The sequence below is a fragment of the Cynocephalus volans genome, chromosome 1, assembly GCF_027409185.1.
Source record: "Cynocephalus volans isolate mCynVol1 chromosome 1, mCynVol1.pri, whole genome shotgun sequence".
Taxonomy (NCBI): domain Eukaryota; kingdom Metazoa; phylum Chordata; class Mammalia; order Dermoptera; family Cynocephalidae; genus Cynocephalus; species Cynocephalus volans.
Window position 1 is genome coordinate 267997679 of NC_084460.1, and position 27088 is coordinate 268024766.

The following is a 27088-nucleotide window of genomic DNA, read 5'->3' on the forward strand; positions in this document are numbered from 1 at the left end:
AACAAATGGAAAAAAGAAAGCAGCTGATAGGAAACAAAAATATAAGAGGAAAACAAAATACAACTCTTTAATATCCTCAGAGAGATAAGTAAAGAAATTGCTTCCATAAAAAAAAGAAAAAAGAAAAAAAAAGATTATTGCTACCAAAGACATAATAAAAAAATAAGAAAAAACCCTTAAGGAAAGAATAGGATAACTGAAATTTATTTTAAAAAACTGATAAAAAGGGTTGAAAAACAAAAAATATTTCAGAAAGTAGAACCCAAAAAAGGGTGAGAAAATTAGTGACTCAGTCCAGGAAGTCTAATAAATGACTAAAAAGTATTCTAAAGATTGCCCAAGGGATGATATGATTTAAGAAATTTTCCTGTAACTGAAGGACACAAATCTCCATATAAAAAGAGATTTACTGCCACAATGAATAAACATCAAAAAAAAGATACCAGAAATACAAAAAATCAAGAAAGTACACCACCAAAAGTTAATAAATCTCAAACTCTACATCCTATAGAACAAGAAGCCCTTGAAATGACTGACAAGGAATTTTGAGTGATAATTCTAAGGAAACTGAATGAGATACAAGAAAACTCAGCTAGACATCATGATGAAATGAGGAAAAGTATACAGGATCTGAAAGAGGAAATGTACAAAGAAATCAATGTCCTGAAAAAAAATGTAGCAGAACTTGCTGAACTGAAGAAGTTATTCAGCGAAATAAAAAACACAACGGAGAGTTTAACCAGCAGGCTTGTCGAAGTTGAAGAGAGAACCTCTGAACTTGAAGATGGGCTGTTTGAAATAACACAAGCAGACAAAAAGAAAGAAAAAAGAATCAAGGACATTGAAGAAAATCTGAGAGAGAAATCACACAACCTTAAGTGATCAAATATCTGAGTCATGGGTATTCCAGAAGGGGAGGAAAATGGAGATTCCATTGAAAACATATTCAACAAAATAGTGGCAGAAAACTTCCCAGGTATAGGAAAAGTCACAGATCTTCACATCCAGGAAGCTCAACGATATCCAAACGTATTCAACCCAAAAAGGCCTTTTCCAAGACATGTCATAGTCAAATTGGCAAAACTCAGAGACAAAGAGAGAATCTTAAAAGCTGCAAGAGAGAAGCGTCAAATCACCTATAAGGGAGCCCTAATCAGACTAACATCAGACTTTTCATCACAAACCCTAAAAGCTAGAAAGGAATGGGATGATATATTCAAAATACTAAAAGACAAAGATTGCCAGCCAAGAATACTTTACCCTGCAAGGCTATCCTTCCGAAATGAAGGGCAAATAGTATATTTCTCAGACAAACAAAAACTGCGGGAGTTCACTACCACACGACCACCCTTACAAGAAATCCTCAAGGGAGTACTGGGTTTGGTTCCTGAAAAATAACTACCACTGCCATAAAAACCCAAGAAAAATCAATACCCACTAGTATAATAAAAATGGCATTCATGAAGAGAAAACAAGCAAACAAAAACGCTATCTACAACCTAAGGAACCAACAAACAAAGAAACCAAACAGTAAATCAGAAAGCAAGGAACAAAAGACACCTAAGACAACCAAACAACCAATAAAATGCTAGGAATAAATCAACACCCTTCAATAACAACTCTTAATGTAAAAGGCTTAAATTCCCCAATCAAAAGACACAGACTGGCTAACTGGATCAAAAAGGAGGACCCAGAGCAATAATCAGCCACAACGTATATCGACAAAATAAAATTAAGAAAAATAAATAAATAAATAAAAAGGAGGACCCAACTATATGCTGCCTACAAGAGACCCACCTCACCCATAAAGATTCACACAGACTAAGAATGAAAGGATGGAAAAAGATTTACCATGCAAACAGAAAAGAAATACGAGCTGGAGTAGCTATTCTTATATCTGACAAAATAGACTTTAAACTAAAAACCATAAAAAGAGACAATGAGGGACACTACTTAATGATAAAAGGACTGATCCATCAAGAAGACATAACAATGATAAATATGTACGCACCCAATGTTGGAGCAGCCAGATTTATAAAACAAACTCTATTAGACCTAAAGAAGGAAATAGACACTAATACCATAATAGCAGGGGACCTGAACACCCCACTGTCAATATTAGACAGATCATCTAGGCAAAGAATCAGTAGAGAAACACAGGATCTAAACAAGACTCTAGACCAATTGGAATTGGCAGATATCTACAGAACATTCCATCCAACAACCTCAGAATATTCATTCTTCTCATCAGCACATGGATCATTCTCCAGGATAGATCACATATTAGGTCACAAATCAAGTCTCAATAAATTCAAAAAAATTGGAATTATCCCATGTATCTTCTCAGACCACAATGGATTAAAACTAGAAATTAATAACAAACGAAACTCTGGAAACTATACAAACACATGGAAATTAAACAGCATTCTACTTAATGACATATGGGTCCAAGAAGAAATCAAGCAGGAAATCAATAAGTTTATTGAAACTAATGAAAACAATGATACATCATACCAAAACCTTTGGGATACTGCAAAAGCAGTATTTAGGGGGAAATTTATTGCATTAAACGCTCACTTCAGATGAATGGAAAGATGGCAAGTGAACAACCTAACACTTCACCTTAAAGAACTAGAAAAACAAGAACAATCCAAACCTAAATTTAGCAGACGGAAAGAAATCATTAAGATCAGAGCAGAACTGAATGAAATGGAAACCCAAAAAACAATTCAAAAGATCAATGAATCAAAAAGTTGGTTTTTTGAAAAGATAAATAAAATTGACAAACCATTAGCATGGCTAACAAAAAAAAAGAAGAGAGAAGACTCAAATAACAAAAATTAGAAATGAAAAAGGCGATATAACAACTGATTCATCTGAAATAAAAGGAATCATTTGAGACTACTATAAACAACTATACGCCAACAAATTTGAAAATCTGGGGGAAATGGATAAATTTCTGGACACACACAAGCTCCCAAAACTGAACCATGAAGACGTAGAAACTTTGAACAGACCAATAACAATAAAGGAGATTGAAGCTGTTATCAGAAGGCTTCCAACAAAGAAAAGCCCAGGACCAGATGGATTCACAGCAGAATTTTACCAAACATTCAAACAGGAATTGACACCGATTCTTAACAAACTATTCCAAAAGATTGAAACGGACGCAAATCTCCCAAACTCATTCTATGAAGCAAACATCATCCTGATACCAAAACCAGGTAAAGATATAACCAAAAAAGAAAACTACATGCCGATATCCTTGATGAATATAGATGCAAAAATCCTCACTAAAATACTAGCAAACAGAATACAGCAACACATAAGAAAAATTATTCATCACGATCAAGTGGGATTCATCCCAGGGATGCAAGGTTGGTTCAACATACGCAAATCAATAAATGTGATACACCATATTAATAAACTCAAACACAAGGACCATATGATCATCTCTATAGATGCTGAAAAAGCATTTGATAAAGTTCAGCACTCATTCTTAACAAAGACCCTCTAAAAGTTAGGTATAGAGGGAAAGTATCTCAAACTAATTAAAGCCATATATGCCAAACCCACTGCCAATATCATCCTGAATGGAGAAAACCTGAAAGCTTTTCCTTTAAGAACAGGAACTAGACAAGGATGCCCACTCTCACCACTCCTATTCAACATAGTGTTGGAAGTACTAGCCAGAGTAATCAGAGAAGAGAAGGAAATAAAGGGCATCCAGATTGGAAAAGATGAAGTCAAACTGTCCCTGTTTGCAGATGACATGATCCTATATATCGAACAGCCTAAAACCTCTACAAAAAAACTGCTGGAATTGATAAATGATTTCAGCACAGTAGCAGGAAACAAAATCAACACACAAAAATCAGTAGCATTTCTTTTCTCCAATAGTGAACATGCAGAAGGAGAAATCAAGAAAGCCTGCCCATTTACAATAGCCACCAAAAAAATAAAATACTTAGGAATTGAGTTAACCAAGGAGGTGAAAAATCTCTATAATGAGAACTACAAACCACTGCTGAGAGAAATTAGAGAGGATACAAGAAGATGGAAAGATATCCCATGCTCTTGGATTGGAAGAATCAACATAGTGAAAATGTCCATACTACCCAAAGTGATATACAAATTCAATGCAATCCCCATCAAAATTCCAATGACATTTTTCTCAGAAATGGAAAAAACTCTCCAGTCATTTATATGGCAGGATAAAAGACCACGCATAGCCAAAGCAATGCTGAGCAAAAAAAATAAAGCTGGAGGCATAACACTACCTGACTTTAAGCTATACTACAAAGTTATAATAACCAAAACAGTATGGTACTGGCATAAAAACAGACACACTGACCAATGGAATAGAACAGAGAATCCAGAAATCAAGCCACACACTTACTGCCATCTGATCTTTGACAAAGGCACCAAGCCTATTCACTGGGGAAGGGACTGCCTCTTCAGCAAATGGTGCTGGGATAACTGGATATCCATATGCAGGAGAATGAAACTAGATCCATACCTCTCACCGTATACTAAAATCAACTCAAAATGGATTAAGGATTTAAATATACACCCTGAAACAATAAAACTTCTTAAAGAAAACATAGGAGAAACACTTCAGGAAATAGGGCTGGACACAGACTTCATGAATATGACCCCAAAAGCACGGGCAACCAAAGGAAAAATAAACAAATGGGATTATATCAAACTAAAAAGCTTCTGCACAGCAAAAGAAACAATTAACAGATTTAAAAGACAACCAACAGAGCGGGAGAAAATATTTGCAAAATATACATCTGACAAAGGATTAATATCCAGAATATATAAGGAACTCAAACAACTTTACAAGAAGAAAACAAGCAACCCAATTAAAAAAATGGGCAAAAGAGCTAAGTAGGCATTTCTCTAAAGAAGATATAAAAATGGCCAACAGACATATGAAAAAATGCTCTACATCACTCAGCATCCAGGAAATGCAAATCAAAACCACATTGAGATACCATCTAACCCCAGTTAGGATGGCTAAAATCCAAAAGACTATGAACGATAAATGCTGGCGAGGTTGCGGAGAAAAAGGAACTCTCATACATTGTTGGTGGGACTACAAAATGGTGCAGCCTCTATGGAAAATGGTATGGAGGTTCCTCAAACAATTGCAGATAGATCTACCATACGACCCAGCTATCCCACTGTTGGGAATATACCCAGAGGAATGGAAATCATCAAGTCGAAGGTATACCTGTTCCCCACTGTTCATCGCAGCACTCTTTACAATAGCCAAGAGTTGGAACCAGCCCAAATGTCCATCATCAGATGAGTGGATACGGAAAATGTGGTACATCTACACAATGGAATATTACTCAGCTATAAAAACGAATGAAATACTGCCATTTGCAACAACATGGATGGACCTTGAGAGAATTATATTAAGTGAAACAAGTCAGGCACAGAAAGAAAAACACCACATGTTCTCACTTATTGGTGGGAGCTAAAGATTAATATATAAATTCACACACACACACACACACACACACACACACACACACACACAAAACCGGGGTGGGGGGGAGAAGATCTAACAACCACAATTACTTGAAGTTGATACGACAAGCAAACAGAAAGGACATTGTTGGGGGGGGAGGGAGAAGGGAGGGAGGTTTTGGTGATGGGGAGCAATAATCAGCCACATTGTATATCGACAAAATAAAATTAAAAATAAATAAATAAATAAATAAATGAGAGATTTACTCCAAAATGTGTCATTATGAACTTTCAGAAAAAGAGGAATTAAAAGATCCTGAAAGTTTTAAGAGAGAAAAGAGCAGATTACGTACAAAGCATTGGGAGCCGGAATAAGAGCAGATTTCTCAATAGAAGCCAATGCAAGCTAGAAGACCAAAATCCAAACTGGAAGAGCAATAAAAAAAAGTCCAAGATGATAGCTGCACAGAGAAAGCACTTCCAGAAGGAAGATAAAGGACTCTGGGAAGGAAATCTCTAGGAAAAAAACATAACTGATATGTTTCAGTATATTACTCATAGACATATAGTAAAAATGTTAGAGAAATTGTGAAAGAAATCTTAATGGTTGGTATTCAGAAAATTAGGTAATCGTAATAATAATAATAATAAAAAGCCATTACTAACACCAATAAAATGAAGGGAAAGGATATTCGAAAGAGGAGATGAGGTTACAGGACCCTATTAAGTTGTTTCAGTACCTGATAGTTGATAGTAATGTAAACACTTAATTTAACAGAAATTTTAATATAACTGTGTTGGGGGAGGAGAAGTGGGGATAGAGGTGGTGATAGATAGCTAAGTCCTCATCTACCATATGGAAAGTCAGTACATAATTCCTAAAATTAAAAGAAAAGCAGTAGCGGAGGAAACAGAAGGGTTGAAATTGCCGCCGGAGACTAGAAATGGGGCAGGAGTGGGAGGACTGCTTTCACACATTATGAACCTTTAATAATATTTGACCTTTAAAAGTCATGTACATGTACAACCTTAATAAAATAACAAATTATTTTGAAAACAAACCTCAGTGTGAACCTTAGTAATCAAAACAGAATAGTGGGTACTGGCACCAGAACAGACAGATCAACAGAACAAATGAAAAAAAAAAAAAATTCACAGAGACAAAATAATATAAAAGAATTTAGTATATGATCAATGGTGTTAATTTCCTATGGCAGCTGTAACAAATGATCACAAATCTGGTGACTTGAACAACATAAATTTATTCTCTCACAGTTCTGAAGGTCAGAAGTCTGAAATCAAGGTCTTCTCAGCGCTGTCCTCCCTGGTAGGCTCTTCCTTGCTTCCTCCAGCTTCTGGTGGCTGCTGGCATTCTTTGCCTCGTGAAAACATGACTCTGATCTCTGCCTCTGACTTCATATTACCTTCTCCTCTGTGTGTGTTAAATCTCTTTCTGCCTCTCTTATAAAAGGCCACTTGGGATGGCACAGAGGACTTTCCCAGATAATTCTGAATAATCTCACCTCAAGATCCTTAACTAAATCACTTCTGCAAAAACTTTACCATATAAGGCAACATTCACAGGTTTCAGGGATTAGACTTGTTATTTTTGAGGGTCACCATTCAGCCCACTATAATCAACGTGGCATTCCAAATCAGTGGGAAGGGTATATATTATTCAATAAGTGGTGTTAGGACAATTAGCTATCTATTTGGAAAAAAAAAGTTTTGATACTTAGTCAATGTAAGGATAGTTAAAAGTTTAAATGTAAAAACCTTATAATGATACTATGTGAAAATATAGGTCAATGTTTTATAAATTTGGAGTCAGAAATCTTTCTAAGATGATACCAGGCATAAAAATCACATAGGAAAAGACTCATTAGACATCATAAAAATTTAGAACTTACATGTAATAAAATGAACCACCAGCAAATTTTGAAAACAAATAACTAACTGGGTAACATAAGATATGAAAAAGAAAGGGCTAATATTTTTAAAATAAGAAACTCTTATAACTGAATAGCGAAAAGACAAACTCACCAATTGAAAAATGAAGACAAACTTCTAATCAAGATGGCACAATACACGGTCCCCAGCATCGCCCTCTCCCACAACCAACCAATTTACAACAATTAAAAAGCAACGAACTGCCAAGCAGGATGTGCTAGAGCTCAGGGGAAGAGGAACAGAGACCTACAGAGTTCATGAAGGCAGAAATCATGATGAAAGAAAGGCTGGACTGCTCTGACTGTTTCAAACCCCAGCCACTTCAAGGCTGGCCCCGGTGAGCACACGGAGCAAGAGCTGGCAAAAGCCACAGCTGTGCCCTTCATGTGAAGTTGCTTGGAGACTACAAGGGAGCGGAAGGCCTTGGTGGCCCCCAGGTGAGCAGGACCTCTGATGGGTTCCCATGGACCCACATAGGAATGAGGAGCCACAGCAACTGGAAAAGGAGCCACTCAGAGGCTGGTGAGTCATTACAAGGGACCAGAGCATGGCCCTTCCCATGGGAAATGTTTGGAGTACAGGCTGTGGGGGAGATGGGCCCACTGGGGAACACTAGGGCACAGCATGGACAGCTGATATGTCCTCCAGTCAGCACAGGCCTACTCAGTGGAGACAAGTCAAGAATATAGAATTGCAGGGGTACAGTTTCCTGAAAAGACACAGGCCCAGATCAGAGTTACCATACAACCCAGGGATACCAGACCTCACAAGACCCAGAAGTACTTAGAAGGTCATCAATTAAAACCTGAGCTGCACAAAAAGCCTTCCCCAGAGAATCAGCAGCAAAGCAGCAATTTAGCTCAACCACAGGGCTCAAGTGCTGGTCCCCACAGGAAGTTCCCCCATTTTAGAAATAAGCAGATGACAACAAATTAGTTCCAGTGCAGAGCTTAAGTGGTGGGGTAGCTAATAATCCAACATAAAACTGAAAGAAAACACAAAAAACCACACAGACCACAAAGTTCTGATAATAACCAGTAAAGGTCTAACACCACCAAAGAACACCTATAAAACCTAGAATGAACAGAAACCCCTCAGGCTCCCAAACCAGGGTGGAGGGAGGGCCGAGGGCCTCAGCCATGACCCCCCATATCCACATCCAGCCCAGTGACAACCACTGAGCTGCCACCACAAGCACGTGGGGCTCCCGGGTTGGGGACTGCCAAGGGCCTGAGCTTTGCCCCCCTGAAGCCCACATCCAACCAAGCCATGACCAAGCCACCACCAGAAGTCCCTTGGGCTCCCCTGCCAGAATGAGCGGGGTGCCACGGGCCTCAGCCATGCCTCCCTTCCTCTTCATCCCACGTATCTCCCTCTCCCTTCCCCTTCCCCTCCCCCCAACTTCTCTGCAACATCTTAGAATGTAAAAAAATAATAATGATAAATTAATTTTTTTTTAAAGGAAAAATAAGGACAAAATGAGTCAAAAGTCTTATTGTGTCTATTCTAAAGACTCAAACTTTCCCTAGTGTGAGCTATTCCAAGGTTTGGACTGGGGACATACTGTATATTGGACTCCCTAAAATCCACAGTGGCCAGGGCACTTTAATTTTCTCTGCCTAGAGACAAGGCATGGCTGTGGAGAAATGGAGACAGCAAGCCAGCAGTCAAGCTTAGGCATCATACCCAAGTAGACTAATCATAGATATATCAGCATTGACCTGCCCAGAGATTAATGATTAACACATGCTATGGAAAAGAACCTAGAGATAGCATATGAAAACTGTAGCACCAAGCAGCGAATTACTGAACAAAGATCATAGTAACTTTCTTGGGGAAGATGGTAGACTAGGAACCCAGGATGTGTTCTTCCTGCAGAAGAAGATCAGAACAGGACTGCTGCTACCACCACCACACTTGCCAGTGACACTGTCAGGACCCAAGACCATCACCTGCCTTCCTACAGTAAGTTTCACCCTGCCCCATGCTGCTGCCACCTACAGCATGACTCCAGCCACTGCTGCTGATAGTAGCCATCCACACCAGCACTGTAGCACCAACCAGACCAACCACATGCAGGATCCCTACCCATGTAGCCACACCAGCCAACTCAGCCAACCTGCTGCAACCACCTATAGTAAAGCAGCATCACCAGCAGCTGTCTATGCTGCTGCACCTGTTAGACCTGTTGTGCATGGTACCCCTGCCCAAACTGCCTAATCAGACAGCCTGGCTGTGTGCAGGAACCCCCAGGTAGTCACGTGTAGTACAGCTGCCACCGTAGCCATCACACCAGGCAGATCAGCTGGAGGTGGGACTCTGTGCCAATGCTGAAGCAGTGGCCAGCCTGGCTGGTTGCAAGACCCCCTGCCACCGCTGCCTGCAGGGCACTCCTGCAGCCATCCATGCCACTGCTGCACCAGTCAGTCCAGCTGCACGTGGGATCCCTGCCTACACCACTGCACCAGCCAGCCCCAGTTGAGTGTGAGATCCCCCACCTAAGCCACCTCACAAGCCAGCCCAGCTGTGCATGGGAGCCCCTCCATAGCCACCTGCAGCATGGCTGCCACTGCTACCATCACATCAGCTAGACTGGCCACATGTGGGATCCCTGCCCATGCCACCACATCAGCCAGACTGGCTGCAGGCAGGACCCCCACTGCCACCACACATTGACACAAGAAGGGTAACAAATGGAACCACCAGAAAGACGAAAACCAGCACAGACTCATGCCCCTGTGGCCCAACCACAGGGGGAATTACACCCTGTATGCAGTGCGAATGACTGCCTTGACCCAGGGAGAGACACACAGAGAAAATGTAAAGTACAGAAACTCAGGATGTCCAAATAGTGTACAGAAGAAAATTCTCAGCCACTACCAACCCATCCCCTAACTAAGGGAATCAAGGACACAGGAGAAGCCTTGGCCTATAGGAATGAGGAAAGAGAAACCTTGCTCAGGGTCACCCATTCAAGCTGAGGAGATCCAGTATACCCCAGTGCACCTATCAAGGTCCCAGGACACTAGTCATGGAGTCAACAAGTCCACCTAGGGTCACCCACCCCAGCCAAAGCATGACAACGCACCCAGGAACTTCACCCAAGACCTCCAAAGCTCACGCACATACTCAACATCCCAACAGTGTCACTATAACTTCAGCAAGAAATCACTAGGTGCCCCAGTGCATATACCATGGAGGTACTCACACACAACTCCAACACCGAATATGGCAGAAATACCCACATGGAGACTTCACTGCTGTGTCTACCTGAAACCAGTACTAAAATACCCAACTCAACAGTCAATATAAAACACATCTGCAAGACGAAGTCTCTCTCCTCAAAGCCCACTCCAGAGTAATAGAAGAAGCAACTGTTCTACCAGATGACTGGACATCAACATAGAGAAACTAGAAATATGAAAAACAAGGAAATATGACACTACCAAAGGAATATAATAATTCTCAAGTACCAGACCCCACACATCAGGAAACCCTTGAAATGTCTGAAAAAATTCTGAGTAACAATCTTAAAGAAACTCAGTGAGATACAAGAAGACTCTGTTAGAAAACACAATGAAATGAGAAAAATAACACAGGACTTGAAGGAGGAAATTTACAAAGAGATAAACACCACAAAAAAGAATGTAGCAGAACTCCTGGAAATGAAAGACTCATTCAATGAAATAAAAACTACAATTGAGAGTGTAAGCAGCAGGCTAGAACAAGCAGAAGAAACAATTTCTGAACTTGAAGATAATCTTTTCAAAGCACATAAAAAGGAAAAAGAAATTTTTTTTAAATGAAGAAAATCTAACAGAGCTAGTAGACCACCTAAAACACACAGACATTTGAATCATGTGTGTTCAGGAAGGGGAGGAGAAAGGAAAAGGCATTAAAAAATATTCACTGAAATAGTACCAGAAAACTTCTCAGGTATTGGTAGAGATACAGACTTCCAGATCCAAGAGGCTCAAAGTTCCCCAAATAGAATCAATCCAGAAAAGTCCTCTCTGAGACACATAGTCAAACTAGCAAAACTCAGAGACAAAGAGAAAAATCCTAAAAACAGCAAGAGGAAAGCATCAAGTCACCTATAAGGGAGTCCCCATCAGACTAACAGTGGATTTTCAACAGAAACTCTATAGGCCAGAAGAGATTGGAATGATATATTCAAAGTACTAAAAGAAAAAAGCTGCCAGCCAAGAATACTATACCAAGTAAGGCTATCCTTCAGAAAGGAAGGGGAAATAATGTATTTCTCAGACAAATAAAAGCTATGAGAGTTCACCACCACACAACCAGCCCCAAAGAAAATCCTTAAAGGACTACTGCACCTGGAACCCAAGAAACAATAACCACCACCATGAAACACAAGAAAGAACAAACACCACAGGTAAAGCCGATTTGCAAGTGAGAAAGAGAAAGAAACCAAACCATACCACCTCAAGAAACCAACAAACACGAAAGACAAACAATGAAGGGGAAGAAAGGAACAAAAGATATTTAAATTAACCATATGGAGAGCACTTAAATATCAAGAGTAAGACAATACTTTTCAATAACAACCCAAAATGTAATTGGATTAAATTCCCCACTCAAGAGACACAGACTGACCAATTGGATTAAAAAGCTAGACCCAACTCTATGCTGTCTACAAGAGACTCAACTCACATGTAAAATACATACAGACTGGACTTCTGGTCAAGATGGCAGAAAAGACAGTCCCTAGTGTCACTCTCTCCCACAAATCAAATGATTTAAACTATAAAAACATAACATCAAATGCATATGAAACGGGGAGACGTCCAGCGGGGGAGGCAGAGGCTCCGCAGAAACCACACACCCTGTGGGATTGCCACTGCATGATCCAGCAGGTAGGCGTCACTGCAGGCACCCGGCTCCATTCCCAGCCCAGCCTAGTGCACTCGGAGCAGGGAGATATCCAGCACGGGAGGCGGGAACTCCACGGTAACCACGCTGCCACCACGCGATCCAGCAGCCCGGCCCAATGCGTAGAGCACAGAGTCATCCAGCAAGGGAGATAGAAACTCCGTAGAGTCCACACACCCTGTGGGGGGGCCGCCACCTCACGATCCACCAGCAGGTAGGCTTCACCGCCACCACCCAGCTCCATCACAACCCCAGCCTAGTGCGCACATAGCAGGGAGACATCCTGCGGGAGAAGGGGAAGCTCTGCAGAGACCACACACTCTGAGGTGCCTCAGTGCATCCCAACAGCCCAGGCCAGAGCGCACGGAATATGGAGAAGTCTAGCATGGGAGGTGGAAGCTCAGCAGAGACCACACACCCTGTGGTACTGCCACATGATCCAGCAGCCCGGCAGAGTCCAAGTTGACCAGAGAGGTGGCTCCCCGGAGAGGCCCAAGACCCAAGGCAACCACACATGCAAGGCACTAGTGGCCAACTGAGCAGTCACTGAGGTAGCCATACGAAATTGGCAACCACAGCAACACCTTAGTCAGTCAATAGTGTCAAACCTGTGGACTGTGAAACCCCCTGCCACAATGAACAAATATCAAAAAAAAAGATACCAGAAATACGAAAAATCAAGAAAGTACACCAACAAAAAATAATATCTCTCAAGCTCTAGATCCTATAGAACAAGAAGCCCTTGAAATGACTGACAAGGAATTTCGAGTGATAATTCGAAGGAAACTGAATGAGATACAAGAAAACTCAGCTAGACATCATGATGAAATGAGGAAAAGAATACAGGACCTGAAAGAGGAAATGTACAAGGAAATCAATGTCCTCCAAAAAAAGTAGCAGAATTTGCCAAACTGAAGAAGTTATTCAGCTAAATAAAAAACACAACAGAGAGTTTAACCAGCAGGCTTGTCGAAGTTGAAGAGAGAACCTCTGAACTGGAAGATGGGCTGTTTGAAATAACACAAGCAGACAAAAAGAAGGAAAAAAGAATCAAAGGCATTGAAGAAAATCTGAGAGAGATATCAGACGACCTTAAGCGATCAAATATCCAAGTCATGGGTATTCCAGAAGGGGAGGAAAATGGAGATTGCATTGAAAACATATTCAACAAAATAGTGGCAGAAAACTTCCCAGGTATAGGAAAAATCACAGATCTTCACATCCAGGAAGCTCAACGATCTCCAAACGTATTCAACCCAAAAAGGTCTTCTCCAAGACATGTCATAGTCAAATTGGCAAAACTCAAAGACAAAGAGAGAATTTTAAAAGCTGCAAGAGAGAAGCATCAAATCACCTATAAGGGAGCCCCAATCAGGCTAACATCAGACTTTTCATCACAAACCCTAAAAGCCAGAAAAGAATGGGATGATATATTCAAAATACTAAAAGACAGAGATTGTCAGCTAAGAATACTCTACCCTGCAAGGCTATCCTTCTGAAATGAAGGGCAAATAGTATATTTCTCAGACAAACAAAAACTGCGGGAGTTCACTACCACACGACCACCCTTACAAGAAATTCTCAAGGGAGTACTGGGTTTGGTTCCTGAAAAATAACTACCACTGCCATAAAAACCCAAGAAAAATCTAAACCCACTAGTATAATAAAAACGGCAATCATGAAGAGAAAACAAACAAACAAAAACGCTATCTACAACCTAAGGAACCAACAAACACAGAAACCAAACAGTAAATCAGAAAGCAAGGAACAAAAGACACCTAAGACAACCAAACAACCAATAAAATGCTAAGAATAAATCAACACCTTTCAATAACAACTCAATGTAAAAGGCTTAAATTCCCCAATTAAAAGACACAGACTGGCTGACTGGATTAAAAAGGAGGACCCAACTATATGCTGCCTACAAGAGACCCACCTCACCCATAAAGACTCACATAGACTAAGAGTGAAAGGATGGAAAAAGATTTACCATGCCAACAGAAAAGAAAAATGAGCTGGAGTAGCTATTCTTATATCTGACAAAATAGACTTTAAACTAAAAACCATAAAAAGAGACAATGAGGGACACTACTTAATGATAAAAGGACTGATCCATCAAGAAGACATAACAATCATAAATATGTACGCACCCAATGTTGGAGCAGCCAGATTTATAAGACAACCTCTATTAGACCTAAAGAAGGAAATAGACACTAATACCATAATAGCAGGGAACCTGAACACTCCACTGTCAATATTGGACAGATCATCTAGGCAAAGAATCAGCAGAACACAACATCTAAACAATACTCTAGACCAATTGGATTTGGCAGATATCTACAGAACATTCCATCCAACAACCTCAGAATATTCATTCTTCTCATCAGCACATGGATCATTCTCCAGGATAGATCACATATTAGGTCACAAATCAAGTCTCAACAAATTCAAAAAAACTGGAATTAGCCCATGTATTTTCTCAAACCACAATGGATTAAAACTAGAAATCAATAACAAACGAAATTCTGAAAACTATACAAACACATGGAAATTAAACAGCATTCTACTTAATGACATGTGGGTCCAAGAAGAAATCAAGCAGGATATCAAAAAATTTATTGAAACTAATGAAAATAATGATACATCATACCAAAACCTGTGGGATATTGCAAAAGCAGTATTAAGGGGGAAATTTATTGCATTAAATGCTCACTTCAGATGAATGGAAAGATGGCAAGTGAACAACCTAACACTTCACCTTAAAGAACTAGAAAAACAAGAACAATCCAAACCTAAAGTTAGCAGACAGAAAGAAATCATTAAGATCAGAGCAGAACTTAATGAAATTGAAACCCAAAAAACAAAACAAAAGATCAATGAATCAAAAAGTTGGTTTTTTGAAAAGATAAATAAAATTGACAAACCATTAGCATGGCTAACAAAAAAAAAAGAAGAGAAAAGATTCAAATAACAAAAATTAGAAATGAAAAATGTGATATTACAACTGATTCATCTGAAATACAAGGAATCTTTCGAGACTACTATAAACAACTAGACACCAAGAAATTTGAAAATCTGGAGGAAATGGATAAATTACTGGACACACACAAGCTCCCAAACCTGAACCATGAAGACGTAGAAAATCTGAACAGACCAATAACAAAAAAGGAGATTGAAGCTGTTATCAGAAGGCTCCCAACAAAGAAAAGCCCAGGACCAGATGGATTCACAGCAGAATTTTACCAAACATTCAAAGAGGAATGGACACCAATTCTTTACAAACTATTTCAAAAGACTGAAACAGACGCATATCTCCCAAACTCATTCTATGAAGCAAACATCATCCTGATACCAAAACCAGGTAAAGATATAACCAAAAAAGAAAACTACATGCCGATATCCTTGATGAATATAGATGCAAAAATCTTCAAAAAATACTAGCAAACAGAATACAGCAACACATATGTAAAATTATTCACCACGATCAAGTGGGATTCATCCCAGGGATGCAAGGTTGGTTCAACATACGCAAATCAATAAATGTGATACACCATATTAATAAAATCAAACACAAGGACCATATGGTCATCTCTATAGATGCTGAAAAAGCATTTGATAAAATTCAACATTCATTCATGACAAAGACCCTCTATAAGTTAGGTATAGATGGAAAGTATCCCAACATAATTAAAGCCATATATGCCAAACCCACTGCCAATATCATCCTGAATGGAGAAAAGCTGAAAGCTTTTCCTTTAAGAACAGGAACTAGACAAGGATGCCCACTCTCACCACTCCTATTCAACATAGTGTTGGAAGTACTAGCCAGAGCAATCAGAGAAAAGAAGGAAATAAAGGGCATCCAGATTGGAAAAGATGAAGTCAAACTGTCCCTGTTTGCAGATGACATGATCATATATATCAAACAGCCTAAAGCCTCTACAAAAAAACTCTTGGAGGTGATAAATGATTTCAGCAAAGTTGCAGGAAACAAAATCAACACACAAAAATCAGTAGCATTTCTATTCTCCAATAGTGAACATGCAGAAAGGGAAATCAAGAAAGCTTGCCCATTTACAATAGCCACCAAAAAAATACTTAGGAATTGAGTTAACCAAGGAGGTGAAAAATCTCTATAATGAGAACTACAAACCACTGCTGAGAGAAATTATAGCGGATACAAGAAGATGGAAAGATATCCAATGCTCTTGGATTGGAAGAATCAACATAGTGAAAATGTCCATACTACCCAAAGTGATATACAAATTCAATGCAATCCCCATCAAAATTCCAATGACATTTTTCTCAGAAATGGAAAGAATATCCAGACATTTATATAGAATAACAAAAGACCACGCATAGCCAAAGAAATGCTGAGCAAGAAAAATAAAGCTGGAGGCATAACACTACCTGACTTTAAACTATACTACAGAGCTATAATAACCAAAACAGAATGATACTGGCATAAAAACAGACACACTGATCCATGGAATAAAATAGAGAATCCAGAAATCAACCCACACACCTACAGCCATTTGATTTTTGACAAAGGTACCAAGGCTATACACTGGGAAAGAGACTGCCTCTTTAGCAAATGGTGCTGGGATAACTGGATATCCATATGCAGGAGAATGAAACTAGATCCATACCTCTCACCGTATACTAAAATCAACTCAAAATGGATTAAGGATTTAAATATACACCCTGAAACAATAAAACTTCTTAAAGAAAACATAGGAGAAACACTTCAGGAAATAGGACTGGGCACAGACTTCATGAATACGACCCCAAAAGCACGCGCAACCAAAGGAAAAATAAACAAATGGGATTATATCAAACTAAAGAGCTTCTGCACAGCAAAAGAAACAATTAAAAGAGTTAAAAGACAACCAACAGAGTGGGAGAAAATATTTGTAAAATATATATCTGACAAAGGATTAATATCCAGAATATATAAGGAACTCAAACAACTGTACAAGAAGAAAACAAGCAACCCAATTAAAAAATGGGCAAAAGAGCTAAGTAGGCATTTCTCTAAGGAAGATATACAAATGGCCAACAGACATATGAAAAAATGCTCAACATCACTCAGCATCCGGGAAATGCAAATCAAAACCACACTGAGATACCATCTCACCCCAGTTAGGATGGCTAAAATCCAAAAGACTATGAACGATAAATGCTGGCGAGGCTGCGGAGAAAAAGGAACTCTCATACATTGTTGGTGGGACTGCAAAATGGTGCAGCCTCTATGGAAAATGGTATGGAGGTTCCTCAAACAATTGCAGATAGATCTACCATACGACCCAGCTATCCCACTGTTTGGAATATACCCAGAGGAATGGAAATCATCAAGTCGAAGGTATACCTGTTTCCCAATGTTCATCGCAGCACTCTTTACAATAGCCAAGAGTTGGAACCAGCTCAAATGCCCATCATCAGATGAGTGGATACGGAAAATGTGGTACATCTACACAATGGAATACTACTCAGCTATAAAAACGAATGAAATACTGCCATTTGCAACAACATGGATGGACCTTGAGAGAATTATATTAAGTGAAACAAGTCAGGCACAGAAAGAGAAATACCACATGTTCTCACTTATTGGTGGGAGCTAAAAATTAATATATATAAATTCACACACACACACACACAGACACACACAAACCCGCGGAGGGGGAAGAAGATATAACAACCACAATTATTTGAAGTTGATACGACAAGCAAACAGAAAGGATATTGTTGGGGGGGAGGAGGGGAGGGAGAAGGGAGGGATGTTTTGATGATGGGGAGCAATAATCAGCCACAATGTATACCGACAAAATAAAATTAAAAAAAAAAAAATTCCTAGGAATAAATTCAACACCAAATAACTTATATGAAGCAAACTAAAAACACTACTACATAGGGCTGGCCTGTGCCTCACTCGGGAGAGTATGGTGCTGATAACACCAAGGCCATGGGTTCAGATCCTACATAGGTATGGCCGGTTAGCTCACTTCAGAGAATGTGGTGCTGACAACACCAAGTCAAGGGTTAAGATCCCCTTACTGGTCATCTTTAAAAATATATATATAAATAAATAAATAAATAATAAAAATAAAAACACTACTACATGAGAGAAGATTTTAAAAAGAAAAGACATGCCTTGTTCTTGGATATAAAGACTAAATAAAGTAAAGAGGTTGTTTGTCTCTAAATCTGTACATTCAATGTAATCTAATCAATTTACCAAGAGGTGTTTGCAATTCTTTTTGAAAAGACAAATTGAGTCTGAAACTCATTTGTAAAAAGATGCAAAAATAGCCCTGGAAAATAAGAGCAGTGAAAAAAAAGAGATTTTTAAGCAATATTAATTAAATCAGTATTGTATTAGACTTCCATTCCTACTTAAGAAAGTTGCAAGAGATCATCACTCCCATTCTAGCAATAATAATAACCCAAGTAATCTTCAAAATTATGTGTTGTCTTAAGTCTATCAGAAACCTAAGGATGCCAAAAAGCTAATAAACTAAAATCCATAAAGTGATTAGCCCCAGCTAAGATTGAAGAGACCCATAGTTGCTTTCCCTCACAGAAAAGTAGGAAGAGAAGGAAGCTGCTCAATAAAACAATGGAGGCCAAAAGAGAAGGGAACCATATCTTTAAGTCCTGTAAAAAAAAAAGTCAGCCAAGATTTTATATCCATAAAAATATCCATCACAAATGAAAGCAAAATAAAATTTCAGACGGACAAAAGCTGAAAGAATTTGTCTCAAGAAGACCTGCACTACAAAAAGCGCTAAACAGTCTTTGGGCTGAAGGGAAATGATAACAGAATCCCAGTTCTACAGAAAGCAAGGGGGAAACAAAAAAGAGTAAATATATTGATAATTACAAGAAATGTTTAAAAATTGTATATACACATACAACTTTAAATTTCACTAAAAGATTATTGCTTCTTTAAAAATAATAAAAATATGTACCATATGTAGAAGTAAAACAGTCATGCATTGTTTGACGATGGGAATACACATCCTGAGAAATGCATCATTAGATGATTCACTGTTGTGTTAACATCATACAGTATACTTACACAAACCTAGACGGCATTGCTTACTACATACCTAGGCTATATGGTAGCCATTGTAATCTATGGGACCATCATCATACATGTGGTCTGTCACTGACAAAAATGTCATTATGTAACACATGACTATGTATGACAACAACACAAAAGAGAAGATAGCAATTAGAAATAGAAATTGTAAGATTCTTATATTGCTCTTGAAGTATTAGAATATTTTTGAAGACGGGCTATGATAAGTCCAAGATGCATATTGTAATCTCTAGCTCAACAAATAAAAAAATAACATGAGGCAAAACCAAAAAGTCAAGAGAGAAGAAAACAATTATTTTTTTTAAAACTCATTTCACCCAAAAGAAGGCAGAAAAGAAGACTAAAGAGCAAATAAAAAAATAGAAAAAGAACATCAATATGGTTAATCCAAACACATTAAAATTACACTAAGTATTAACAGACTATATAACACAATTAAAAGGCAGAGATTATAATACTGGATAAACAAGTACAACCCAACTATATGTGATTTATAAGAAATATATTTTAAAAACAAATACACAGATGAGTTAAAAGGAAAAGGATGAAGGTATACTAGGCAAGCATTAAGTATATATTTACATCAGACAAAACCAGCTTAACGGTAAAGACTATTTCCAGAGATAACATGAAGATTTCATAATAATAAGTTTCAATTTATCAAGAAGACATAGCAATCTTAACTGTGGAAGTGACTAAATAACAAAGACCCCCCCCCAAAAAAAACTGACAGAACTAAGGAGAGAAATAGTCAAATTTACAATCACAGTTAGAGGCTTAACATCTTCCCCCAAAGAGTAACTAACAGAATAAGTAGACATAGAAAAAGTGAAGCTATAAAAGGTTTGAGCAACACTCTTAAACAACTTGACCTAGTTGACATCTATACACCATTCCACCCACCAAGAGCCAAAAACACATTTTTCCTCCCAAGGGTAATTAGAACATTCACCAAGACAAACCATATGCTAGGCAGAAAAAAATCAATAAATTTGAAAGTATTAAAATAATACAGAGTAAGTTCTCTGACCACAATATTACTAATTTAGAAACCAATAGCAATTAGATATTTGAAAATTCCCAAATATTTGGAAATAAAATAACACACATCTAAGGAAATAATGGGTTAAAGAAATCATAGAGGAATTTTAAAATATTTTTAACTAAATGATAATGAAAACATACCCAAAATTGTGAATGCAAATAAAGCATGCTTAGAGGAAAACTTACAACTTTAAATACCTATATTAGAAAGGAAGAAATGTAAAAAATCAATTATCTATATTCCTACCTTAAGAAGTTAGAAAAAGAGCAAGTTAAACTCAAAATAGAAGAAACAAAATCAAAGTAAGAATAGAAATCAGTAAAATAGAAAACAAGAGAGAAAATCAAGAGTTAAAAGTTGGTTCATTTGAAAAAATTACTTACTTCTGGCAAAACTGATCAAGAAAAAAATAAAGAAAAATATAAATGAGCAACATCAAGAATAAAAATAAGGAACATCACTATAGATTCTACCGATATTAAAAGATTGATGAGTATATTATGAACAACTTTATGCCAAAAGATTCTACAACTTAGATGAAATGGACAAATTCCTTAATTCCAAATACAACTTACCAAAACAAACACATTTACAGTACCTTACTTCCATTAAAAAAATAAAATTAGTAATTTTTTAAATCCCAGGAAAAAAATCTTCAGGCCCACATGGCTTCACTGGTAAATTCTGTCAAACCTCTAAGAAGAAATAAACTAAACTTACAAACTCTTTCACAGTGAAGAAGAGGAAGAAACAGTTCTCAACTCACTTTATGAGCCATCATAACTTTGCTCTCAAAACCAGACACTACAAGAAAAGATTACAATGGACCACTATCCTTCATAAACATGGATCCAAAAATCCTTCACAAAATCCTAACAAATCTAATACAGCAGAATATAAAAGGCTAAAACTGATTAACCAGGTGGAATTTATTTCAGGGATGCAAGATTTGTTTACCACTTGAAAATCAGCCAATGTAATTCATTAAGAGATTAAAGAAGAAATATCACATGACCAGTTCAGCAGATATAGGGGAAAAAAACATTTGACAAAATTTACCACTCATTTATGGTTTTTAAAAAAAGAAACTCAGCGACCTAAGAATGACAAGGACGACAAAAAGCCTGTAGTTAACATCATACTTAATTGTGAAATACTGTGTTTTCCTTTAAGACTGGGAAAAAGGCAAGGATGACTTTCATACCATTTCCACATTGAAAAGGAAGAAGCAAAGCTGTCTTCATTCACAGGTGACATGATCATGTACACAAAAGATCCTAAGGAATCTTTTTAAAAAGTCCACTCGTTCTAACCTAGCAGATCTAAGTGAATTTAGCAATTAGTGAATTAACCAATGTAAAACAGATGTATTGCATTTCCATATATTAGTAGCAAACAATTTGAAAGTGAAACTTAAAATACACGATCATTTTAATACCATTCCAAAACATGAAATACTTAGCAACAAATTCAGTGAAAAAGGTACCAGACTGCTATAGAAAACTATAACACATTGCTGAGAAAAATTAAAAAGCATAGTGATAGACTAACAAATATACAGCCAAATGATTTCTGACAAGTGCACCAAAGCAATTTGGTGGGAAAAAGGATAGACTTTTTAACAAACAATGCTAGAGCAGCCAGATATCCATATGTCAAAAAAAAATTGCTCCTCAACTCTTAACATCACATAGAAAGATTAATTTAAAATGGATAACAAACTTAAATGTAAAATTTAAGGAACTATAAAAGTGTTAAAACTCTCAGAAGAGAAAATATTTGCAACCTTGGGATATACAAAGATTTCTTAGACTATAAAAAACACATATCCATTAAGAAAATAAAAAGGCTGGGCATTTATACATACACACATATATAAAAACACACACACATGCACATATATATATAAACAGTTGAGTTCTGAATATAAAAATAATAATTACAACTTATAATATGACAATTTAGTTTTTAATGGGTCAATTATAGGAATAAACTCACAAAAGATATTTGTATATATGAGCATCTGATAAGCATACAAAAAGATGCACAACATCATTACTCATCTGGGAAACAGAAACATGTCAATTCAAAGTGTTGGCAAGGATGGGGAACACCTGGAACCTTCACACATTGCTCATGGGAATATAAATGGTAGAACCACTTTGGAAGAATTTGACAGTTTCTTATGAAGTTAAACAGTTATACAACCCAGCAATTGCACTCTTAAGTGTTTACCAGAGAGAAAAGAAAACATGCCCACACAAAGACCTGTAAATGTTCTTACTAGCTTTATGAATAACCAAAAATTAGAATATCTATCAACAGGTAAACAGATAAATAAATTACAGTATGTCATGCAATGGGATATCACTCAGCAATAAAAAAAGAACAAACTGGGCCGCCCCCATGGCTCACTCAGGAGCGTTTGGCACTGGTAGCGCCGAGGCCACGGGATCATATCCTATATAGGGATGGCCGGTGTGCTCACTGGCTGAGCGTGGTGCAGACAACACCGTGCCCAGGGTTGCGATCCCCTTACTGGTCAGAAAAAAAAAAAAAAAAAGAACAAACTGAGTGATTATTTAATGGGTATTTTTATGTAGTGATAAAAATATTTAAATCTACAGGGAGCTGGTGGTCACAACATTGTGAAAATACTAAATAGCACTTAATTGTACACTTTTAAATGGTTACTTGTGTGTAACGTTAACTTCCCCTCAAAAAGAAAAAGAACAAACTTCTGATAAAAGAAAGAGCAGACATGAATTCTTAACTCACAATGATACACCGCTACACATCCACTATAATGGCTTAAATGATAAGGACAACACCAAAATTGGTGAGAATATGAGCAACTGGAACTCTCATACATTGCTAATGAAAGTATAAAATAGTACAACGTTTTGGGAAAAGGTCTGGCAGTTACTTGTAAGACTAACCATGCTCCTACTTCATGAAATAGCAATTCCTTTACTAGGTATTTAAAACTTTATGTGTGCAGAAATTTTCATCTATTTGTGAGCAAACTGTGAGACAAATAGCAGATACTCAATAAATCTTTATCAAGTGAATGTCTATTATGTTTATTTTAGCATTGTAATAATAAAAAACTGGAAACAATCTATTAATCAATAACTATATGGGTAAAAATGAGGTATATTCATATGACAGAATACTATACTAAAAAAAAAACAAGTATGCTAGTGACTACAAATATCAATATCAATCCAAACACATTTTTAAAATAGTACCAAGTGAAAAAATAAGTGTATACTATATCTAATATGATATAATTTATTTAAAATATAAAAACACATGCCACGTTAATGGACACATAAAGAATAAATTTTCTAAAATACAAACCACAGACACCAATTCATGATAGTGAGCATCTGGTTAGGGATGGAGGGATTGGATGTGGTAGAAAAGGACTTTAGTTAGCATTATTGGAAATGTCATTTCTTTATTTTAAAAAACATTAGAAATAAATAAGACAAAATGCTAACAGTTAATGTTGGCTGTTGTAAATATAGATACTGTGTTACTTTAGTCTTCGTTTTTTTATCTATCTCAACTAAATTAACAAAAAAAGAAATAAGAAACCATAGTGTTATAAGCAACTGAGCTAACAATAGCAAAATAATAATAATAATCATGAGATACATAGAAGGAGACTAACTTTTAATGGTGAATACTGGACCCAAGTCGAAGTTTAAAAATTTTGACTTCAGAAATAAGGCAAAATTTAAGGGATGAATGAAAAACAGAAAAAACGGAAAAAGGGCATAAGGATACCTAAACAATAAAAGCCAGTTCACATGAGATATCCTTTCCAGTTACAGACATATTTAAGTGTTTCACAACCCCCAACTGCTGTTGTTAAAGAATATAAAAAGAAAAACATTTTAAGGGAGGTACAGTGAGTACTGAAAAAGGTAAAGTATGAAAGTAAAGTAAAAGTTTTAAATGTAGGATGTATCACACAATGAAATCACAAAGTTTGGCAGTACAGTAGAATAAAACAGTAAATTATCTGTTTATATTTAATATTCTGATATATGGTCCTAGCTCAGTCACTGGTATAAGTTTTTTATTAATTGTTTTATAATAAACATTTACACTATAATAAAAACGTGGCTTCCTACATTTTCCACCAGTCACGTTTGCAGTTTTTGCCCTTTGCAATAGTTGCTCTCTCAGCACACTTCTAACTCTAATATTCAAATGATTTGTCTGGCACTTATTAGAACGATGCCTTGCACATAGCTGTTTCAATGGCTATATGTACAGTCATTTTGCACTATTAATTACAGAGATTTCAAATACTGGGTATGTTAAGGACAGATAAATATAAAACGATTTAAAATTTGTGGTCATATACATACCATTAGTAGATGTTTATTTGGCTAAAAATTATATAGTTAACTCCTACTAAAGGATGAGGCACCTGTGGCTACTCCATAAATATTGATGTGAAGATAGTGATATCGCCTTACAGTACGTTGCCTGAGTCAGAACCAAATAGATCAATACATAAATACTTAGGGAAAAAAGCCCAAACCATGGGAAAACGTTATCTTCCCAACAAGCTAGTTCACAGTGACCCATAGTTTGTAAGAGCTTTTATGCTCTGTGCATCAAAATCATCTATTATATGAAAGATAATCCCACCCTCTCTACTGGCAAACCCACAGCACCGCGAGTTAGTTGCCGGGATGGATAGCCTCACGTATCTGACCACTGACATCACTTGGGCACCTGGCCAGGTGATCAGCTCTTCCAGGAGCCGGATCCGTGCGCTGGGGCTGGGATTTGTGCGCGGAACCCTCGGGAGCTCATGCGTTGCGCAGTTCACCCCCAGCCGCACGTTTACTTTTGTTTTTACCAATCGGTTGCCAATTTGTTTCTAGGTTAAATAGCACAAAATAATAATTTAAAAAAAACAAAAAAAAAACTACAAAGGAGGTCAGCAGGAGACCTAAAGGCTGTGAGGATCTGCCTCTTTCAGAGGCGATCTCCACCTTCGAAAGAAATGACCCAAACAAGCCCCGGGACTCTGCGCTCGTCCTCCGGCGGGTTCTGCCCGGGGAGGAGCTCGGACTGGGCACTCGCCCGGGAGGAAGGCCGCAGGGACCGGAGTCCCGGAGGGAGCCGGGCAAGCCGGCGAGGCCCTGAGCCACCGCGAGCGCTCGCAGCGGGCGTCTCCAGCCGCGCCCCCGCCTCCCGGCGTCGCCATGGGAACCCAGGGTCGGCCTCCCGGCCGCGCCGCTGCCCAAGAAGGGGGCGGACGGGAGGCCGCAGACGCTCACCGCGACGCCCGAGCCGCGACCGTCGGTCCTCCGCCGCCTCGGGTCGCGCTAGCCCGGAGGTCCGTCCCGGCACCCGTTCGTGCTGCCGCCCGCGAGCCTCGCGACGCCGCCGGACCGCTCCGCACCAGTGCGTGGAGGTGTCGGGCTCCGGCTACGGGAGGCGGGAGATTTAAACCCGGCGGCCTGCAGCTCGCGGAAGCCGCGCCGCCCCTGGCGCCTGGGTCTCGGCGTCCGCGGCTGCTTCCCCTCGGGCTCTAGCCGAACCCACGCGGAGCCGGCTTCGGACCGGCCTGTCTCTCGGTCCGTTCTTAAATGAACGCCGGGACCCTCTCTATTCCTCTCTTCCCGAATTCCTCTTTACTTGATGAGGTGAAATGACAAACACCGAAGCGGTCAGAACATCACTGTAAGGAACTGATGGCGACATCGCAGCCGTGCGTTCGTGGAGGGAATCCTCAACCTTGTCTGAGCTCCGGTCCGTAGCCCCGGTCCCTCCCTGCCTCTTCCGAGCCACACTGCACCTGCCGCCCCGAGGCTCCAAGCTGCTGAGCCTTGGTCGTCCCTGGTCCTCGGGCGCTCGTCAGCTCCAGTGGCTGGCACGCGGGAAGCGTTCACGCGCTATATGGAACTCTCATTTTAAAGGTTTAAAGAAGACGAAGTTAACAACTTAATGACTGACCTCAATTGCACATGTATACACAACCATAATTTTTTGTGATAAATGAGTCTTCAAGAGTTAAAGGTATAATCTGAGCCTAAAAACCCAGGGAAAAAATGGAAATAAGGCGAAAGTAAACTATGTTACTGGTGGGAGATAATTTACTAAATTCAAATTTATTCTTAAAGGTGACTCCAAAATGTATAACTTTCCTAAAACGTTTCAAACTATGAATTACAACTGTGATGCAAAGACTAGCATGGAAAAAAAAAAAAAACAGTTTACACTTGAGGTGATAACGAAGGCCTTTAAGATCATGAAAGACAAAGATAGGGTGAGATTCTAGAACTTTATTATTACAAAGCCCTTGCCTTAAAAGCCTGAAAAAAGAAGTTTTAGAAAAGGAAGAAAGGCAAAGTACTTATGCTACAGAGGGTTAATTTGGAATGAAAATATTAAGATGTCTTTAGATTCTCACCCTAAAATATTTGGATTTCAAGGAATAGGTGCACCAGAAATTATATGCAAAATCTTAATACATGCTTTTTGTTTTTTTTTTTGAACAAGTCCACAACTTTTCTCAGACTCAAAGTCCAGATCTTTAAAAGGATAAGAATTAGCGTTTGGCAAACATGCTTCACATCCATCCT

General features: G+C 38.4%; 1 protein-coding gene across 1 annotated transcript in view; it reads right to left on the reverse strand.

Moving 5' to 3' along the window:
- ICA1L (islet cell autoantigen 1 like) overlaps nt 1-25864 on the reverse strand; it is an 88080-nt gene extending 62216 nt beyond the window's left edge. The window contains exon 1 of the mRNA XM_063100909.1: nt 25781-25864. The gene's annotated coding sequence lies outside the window, so the exon portion shown is untranslated. The remainder of the gene's footprint in view (nt 1-25780) is intronic.
- Between the last annotated feature and the right edge of the window lie 1224 nt (nt 25865-27088).